This window comes from Capsicum annuum, unplaced genomic scaffold, assembly GCF_002878395.1.
Source record: "Capsicum annuum cultivar UCD-10X-F1 unplaced genomic scaffold, UCD10Xv1.1 ctg1705, whole genome shotgun sequence".
Classification (NCBI taxonomy): Eukaryota; Viridiplantae; Streptophyta; class Magnoliopsida; order Solanales; family Solanaceae; genus Capsicum; species Capsicum annuum.
In genome coordinates, this window is record NW_025822685.1 from 603,388 (window position 1) to 610,737 (window position 7,350).

General features: G+C 30.1%; 2 long non-coding RNA genes across 2 annotated transcripts; both read left to right on the plus strand.

The window, feature by feature from the left end:
• The first annotated feature begins 2,395 nt into the window (after window positions 1-2,395).
• Window positions 2,396-3,413, plus strand: LOC124890374. Its single transcript, XR_007049127.1, has 2 exons — window positions 2,396-2,854; window positions 3,086-3,413. It is a non-coding gene; the product is annotated as an uncharacterized LOC124890374 (long non-coding RNA).
• A 1,542-nt stretch (window positions 3,414-4,955) lies between these two features.
• Window positions 4,956-5,724, plus strand: LOC124890375. The gene is made up of 2 exons (XR_007049128.1): window positions 4,956-5,202; window positions 5,370-5,724. It is a non-coding gene; the product is annotated as an uncharacterized LOC124890375 (long non-coding RNA).
• The last annotated feature ends 1,626 nt before the right edge of the window (window positions 5,725-7,350 follow it).

The following is a 7,350-nucleotide window of genomic DNA, read 5'->3' on the forward strand; positions in this document are numbered from 1 at the left end:
TTTCATGTAAAACACTATTACTAGCTTTTCTTTTCTCAATAATTCTATCAAAATATACGCTGTGAATAGCCACTGAACCATTACACTAGGAAACTACTGACGTTTTAGTAGTGTGTGTGGTTTGAGGGGTCCTTTTTTGGTGTAAAGAAAATAATGTTTGGTGTAGTCAATTCTTAGTAATAATTAAGTACGGACCATAACACGACATAAGATGGTTGAAGAAAAAGAACCTAGAGAAAAGAGGAGACAATGAAGATTAAATAACACTCATGTGTTTAGGATTTTCAAGATGTTCCAAGCTGGTAGATATATAATACACTAGAAAAAGACATACTTGTACTGTATAAACGAGGACATGTTTGCACGTGATCTTCTCGTGACAGACATGGTACCCATCTTCTATTATTCAGGCAACCTTGATCTAATTTGGTTTCTTTAATTCTTTTATTATTGTCCCATGAAACTTCCTCCTTAGTCCTAATAATGTTATACACCAAATAGCCAAATATGTGACGTTACGCGCATATCTTCCTAGGAGTAATCAAAATAGATTATGAAGCAACAGCAACAAAATCTTTGTATTAATTGATATAATCCCAGACAGCTTCGAAATGTACAATCCAATGAATTATGATTACTAATGGTACCATTAGCCATTAGGACTTGAGTTCTTTGCAATTAACACTACCCAAGTTCACTTAATGATCATATACAACTTACAAGTATCAAATTATGATTTGGTATGTCTCTATTCTCCTTTTCGGGAAATCCAATTTTATTTTTAAACATCATTATTAACCAGACAGTAGAAACCAAAATACCAATAGAGTACAAACTCGCAACACTAATTTAAATTGTGATTCTTTGTGAGCATGCAATGTCTACCAAGTAAAATTTTTTCTTTCCGAAACTTAGAAATTTAAATTAGCATGCTTAACACACATATATACGGGTAATACTGATGATTCGAAGTCACAATCTTAAGATTTAACGTGAATGAGTATTTACTATTTGAACAATTCCTGTTGTCGGCACTTAACCAATGGACTAATAAGCACTAAGTTATCAAGTTCTCTTTAATTTCATTTTATATTATCTGTTTTTTTTTTTTTTTGGTGCATATTATTTAGTATAGGGTCGTTTGGTTGGAAAAAAAAGTTATTCCGAAATTAATTATCATGGGATTAGTTATCCCGACATTAGTTATTCCATCTTCAGAAAGGGATAAAAATAATACTATAATAATCCCAAAATAACTAATCCAGGAATGAGTTATCCCATGCATTTTATCCCAACCAAACATGAAATAACCTCATATTAAAATTAATACTGAATTAGTTATCCCTTATGTCTCCTGACAAACGACTAATGGAGTAAATTCTTCAATCTGACATGATACAGCATCGTCTAAAGTGCATCTGCCCGACTTTTGGTTACTGAACTATCTCCTTGGAACAGATATAAACCGTTGAATTTATTCTTGTCTCTACTAATTTGTTGTATTTAATTTTCAGTGGTCCAGAAAGATTCACGGCTACATAACTTGTATTTATAAAAGCAACAGTAACTAGCTGCCAAGGTAAATTTGGAGTATAATTCTGACAGTTTACGGCCTTGACTACAAGTTCTACTACAAGAAGAACACGTATGGGAAAATAAAGAACAAAACATAAGATAAGAAACAGAATTTCAACCAACTTCTTAATATATTTGCTCGAAAAAAAGAACAAATCATAACTGAAACAAATGCTTGTGACTAAAGATACAAATGAAAAGATTAGCATAAAGTATACATTTTATATTAAGAAAAATGCAATTTTGGAAAAAATATACTTATCATTCTATATAACTATGTGACAATTAATACTCCGAAAGAAGATTATTTTTCAATCTTTTTCCCATCCCACTCATGCCTAGAGAGAACATTTTTATCATGATGGTATTAAGGGGGTCAAGGTTGTCAAACTGCCAAGTTTAAAGGTAATCAGGATGAAAAATTGTTTATGTGTGCCGTTCAGGAAGATGTATAAATTAGTGCATCAAGTTTAGGAGGATCTCGAGGTATTCAGTCTTTCACATTATATTAATTATTCATATGAAAAAAATATTTTTCTTTCTTACAAATTATTTACATGTATATAATGGTGCAGCAAATTATTTACATTTGATTACTGAAGTATCACTTCCGTGGAACAGATAATAACAATTAAAACTCTCTTATATACACAAGTTAAAGTTACATAATTACATTAAATTTCAAATTGATAAAGTATTTACATAAATCCCAAAATAATTACAATAATCCTCTTATTTAGTAATTTCTCTCTCCTTCAAAAAAGGTAGTTTTTTCCTCCCTCTTTATACATTCAAAGAGGCTGCTTTTTCCTCTCCTTCAAAAAAGGTCACTTTTTCCTCCCTCTTATTTGGTAATTCCTCTCTCCCAAAGTATTTACATTCAAAAAAGGCCGTTTTTTCCTCCCTTTTTTTCTCTCCCATTACAAATCAGTTTATCCTCCATTATTCAATCCCTTGTTTCACGCCTAAAATCAAGCAATCATAAGAGTTTATCATTGTAAGTTTTCGAACATTAATTGAACTTATTGATTTCATTCATTCATTTTTAATTTTTTTTTTAACTTCACCAAGTCAGAAAGTTATGGACTTGTTTGAGAAAACAAAGGCAAAAAAAATGGCGACGAATTATCAGAAGCTTCAAAAAATCTCAATTGGGTCATCATCCTCATCAGTAGAGCACAACGGGGTGGAACATGCCACGGAAAATGAATCTTGTGAACAGAGCACAACGATGTTTATTCAAACGATTGAATCAACGAAATCACTTACTCAATCTTCTGTAAGAATCTAAATCCTAATTATTTGATTATTTAATGTTTGTTTATATATTCTATTTCTGAAAATGAATGATCTTGCTTCGTTTTATATTTTTTTAATATTCTTTCAAAGATTCTATTTTGTAAAATCAAATTCTTCCAATATTCTTGGATCTAACTTTATGTTTCAAAGATTCTATTTTATATGTTTCAATATTTTATCTAACTTTATGTTTATTTTTTTGTTGAAACAGGCTAGCTTTGTGGTTGCAAGATAACTGCAATTTGTACACCGAGGCTACTCAAAAGAATAAGTGATTTGCTACGATAGGAAAAAATTACTTGTCATCGTGTCCAAAGATGTAGATTTTATACATTATACATTACTTTATTTAACACACTTATGTATAATGTAAGTTTTTGTATATATAGAAGAGACTGCTTTTGTATTTAGTCGAATTATAGAATTATAATCTATGAATTTTGTATAAGGTTACATTATACATTCTGGACAAGTTTATAGATAAATAATGTATAATGTTAATATTTTATATGTATGGTGTAACATTATACATTCTTGAAGTTTTTATTTGAAAGTATAAGATATAATATATCAGGCATTATACATTAGTTATTTTGGAAGACTAATGTATAATATAAGTCTAATGATATATATTTTCAATATGTTATACATTAGAAGTTCTTATTACATTAGTTGTGTTTTATGTTGTATTTTACAGTTAAAAAATCTTATTTTTGTATAATTTTTCATTATACTTTCTGTCAAGCTTATAGGTCATACATGTTTAAAGTGAAAAATTTAGATGTATAATATGACATTATACATTACTGCAGTTTATTTTAAGGCTTATATTATACATTAGAATAAGTATAAGGGAAACTTATACATTTTAAAAATAAACTGCAGTAATGTATAATGTCATATTATACATTACTGCAGTTTATTTTTAAAATGTATAAGTTTCCCTTATACTTATTCTAATGTATAATATAAGCCTTAAAATATATATTTTAATATGTTATACATTAAAAATCCTTATAAGATGCATTTTATGCTTTATGTGGTATACTACTGTTAGAAAGTCTTATTTATGTATAAATTTTCATTATACCTTCTGTCAATATATATAGGTCATACATGTTTAATGTGAAAAATTTAGATGTGTAGTATGTTATTATACATTACTGAGTTTATTTTTTAAATGTATAAGTTGCCCTCATACATGTGAAATTGTTGTGTATTTTACTTTGATTTTTTTACGAACATTGTCAATATTCAATTCCGTCGCGATCGTAGCAATCAATTTAAAAAAAGTTAATACTTTTAGAAATAATTATTGCATCACTTTTATAGAATTGATAAATGATTTTCAACTCCCAAATTTCGAAATGACGCAACAATATGGGGATGTTCATATTTTTTTTTCGAGAATTGAAGAAAGACGAAGACGGTTTTTTTTTTCTTTCAAAAACGTCATTAAAAATTAGGAAAACTAACAGTGATGTTTAAGAGTTTTTTTGAATTTAAATTTCAGTTATTTTATTTAATCATACAAAACATAATTATAGGTAATTAATGGCTTTATTTAAGGGAATGAAATATTTTATCTGATTACTCTTTCCATAAATATAGGAGATTATGTTTTATCATCTTATCTTAAATATAGGATTAACTGTTTTATCATATATTCGTGCTATGTATGATGGGCAGTCGAATGTATGAGTATATTTGTAAAATTTGAGAGAAAAAAAACTAGAAAAATTTTATGTAATTAGTTTCAATAGGTAGAGATTTATGTTGTTTACACTAATAACAAATCGTTGTTTTTGTGGTACATTTGGACCGGACTACTGAAAGTGGGCTTCTCAAGAAAAATTGGGGCTTCCCTCTAGTATTTTAGGTGGTCCAGAAAGATTCATGGCTATGTTTGTCTTTTAAGCACACAACAGCAACTAAATGCCAATTGCCTTAAGCAAATTTGGGTTTAGATTTCTGACAATTGGATGACTTTGACCAAAATATGGCAGAAATAGACAGGAAACACACGTATGTATGGAAAAATTAAAGAAGAAAAAACAGAAGATAAGAAATCCTAGTGGAGGTCCCTGACAAGAGAGAGGACTCCCATGATTCGTCATTGTAAATGTCAGAAATTGGAGACCAAATCACGTTTTGGCATTGAAAAGGAGCTCTCGTTTATTTATCAGCTTTGCTAGTAGTAAAAGTTGTAAGAATTAAATTAAATAGCCATTTTGAAGAATTGTTTGCCACTTTTCAAATTGAGATTCCTATATAGCTCTGAGGATAAGACTTTGGGAGTGAGGATTAGAAAGTGATCCATTCGTTTTGGTGAGTTAACTTCATGTAGTTGGGATTGCGTTACAGGAGTTCCTACGGCTTCATCTAACTATATTTGGCTTCGTCTACATCCAACCAATAATTTCTTTTCAACTTTGATCCGCCTATGAATCTTGATTCACCTTTATCTATCTTATTTTTTTCTATTTGTCTTGTAGGTATCTTCTCTAACGTATAACGGAAGCTCAATTAAACAAAAGAGACCAACTTACAGAGAAAACAAAATTGGATGATAAAATGGCAAAAAGAAAAGAGAAGCACTGTTGCCAAGGATCAAACCCGAGTTACCCGCGTGACAGTCAGGAAAACTCACCACTATACTACAACAGCTTGTTATTTAACTATACGCAACGAAAATATATAATTATAGTACCAAAGATGTGTTTTCTATGTGGAAGCTGAACCGCATCAAATTCTAATGCTTGAAGTTGGATTGAGGTGACCTACTACATTTCCAAAGAGATACAGTTTAAAAAATATCATAAATCAAAAGTATTGGAGAAGCTTATTTAATGGATTCTTACTGTGTTGCTTGAACTCTTCAAAATCTACCAACTTAGGATTCTTATTATAAGTCAAATAGGTTCTACTTCTAGAGTTAATGATTTATAGAAATCATTTTGCTCAGGGGCGGATCTATTCATTGTCGTGGGGGTGGCACGCCACCACAAACTTCGAAGGAAACTCTATATATATAGATATGCTGATATAGTCAAATATTAAATATGCCACCCATAATACCAAATCACTATATACTGTAAGTGGCAAAGTGCCACTTCTGTTGCACATAAGTTGTGGGTTCGATCCCAATTTGCATCATTTGTTTTTTTAATACTGATATAGTCAAATATTAAATCTGCCACCCATAATACCAAAACACTATCTAGTGCAAGTGGCAAAGCGGCACTTTTGTTGCCCATAGGTCGTGTGTTTGATTCGGAGTTGTAGCATTTATTTTTTAAAATTATTTTCTGTAAAGCATTGTTGACTAAAACAGGGCAACACACGTATATTCTACCATTTAAATGAATTATAAATATTATATTATGATATTAGTAATATTATTGAAAGATCAAGTTTTGTCATTTTATTATTGTTTTTTTTAATTAATTGGTTGGTTAATTGTCCTATATGAATAATTTGATCAATTGAATCGATAAGTAGTGACGGAGCCAGAAATTCAGCGAAGGATGTGCAAATTTTATTCTCAACTATGTTAAGAGTGTGCAAAATTAAATATACACTCATTATGATTAACATTTAACCTCTATTCACCACATAATTTTTTGACGAAGGATGTGCTTCTGACCACCCTTCATCAAAGGTGACTCCACCCCTATCAATAAGTTTACTTAGCACCCAGAGAGTTCGGATCCTGAATCCGCATCTTCATTTGCTTATCTAGAATTACAGGGAGATAATTTACATCTATGTATAGAAGTCAACACATGTTGAATGACACGATGGTTAGACGAAACCCGAACGGACTTGACTGTAGAAGTGGACCTACATGGTCCAAATGAAATCAATTGAATTTCCTTTGTCAAGAAATAACTTTGTACAAATAGAATAAATATTAGTTATTTTTATATATACAAGTTATTTATATAGTCAACTTTAACTTATTTGGAATTGAGACTTAGTTGTTATTTTAATAAGAGAAAATTCTTGTGTAGTAACAAAATGATTCAAGAATTGCTTTAGATCGTAGGTTCAAATTTCTAAGTGTGGCATTCTTGATTTTTTTCATTTGGTATTAATTTTATTGCTGCGCTAATTGTCATTGCTCTGAGCGTAGATAAATTAGCATGGGATAATATGAAATAGGTGGCAAATTAAACTTCAGAAAAATCGCACCTTAATGTTTATGTATGTGCTGTTCAGATTTTAAAAGGTGTAAATGAAAAATGAATAGGTATTTTTTTGAAAAGATATCAAGAGAAAGAATGCAATTTGATTAGGCACCTTTTCGGATTGGATGGTTATGACCTTTTCAATGGGTCATGACTTTTTCGAAGAGTTGTACCTTTATGAAGGGGTGCACCTTTCTGAACCGTTGCTTCTCTTCATGAAGCAACACCTTGATGACTATAAATACCTGAATTTTTCTCAGGTAAAGGCAATTTTTTAGTGAAAAAA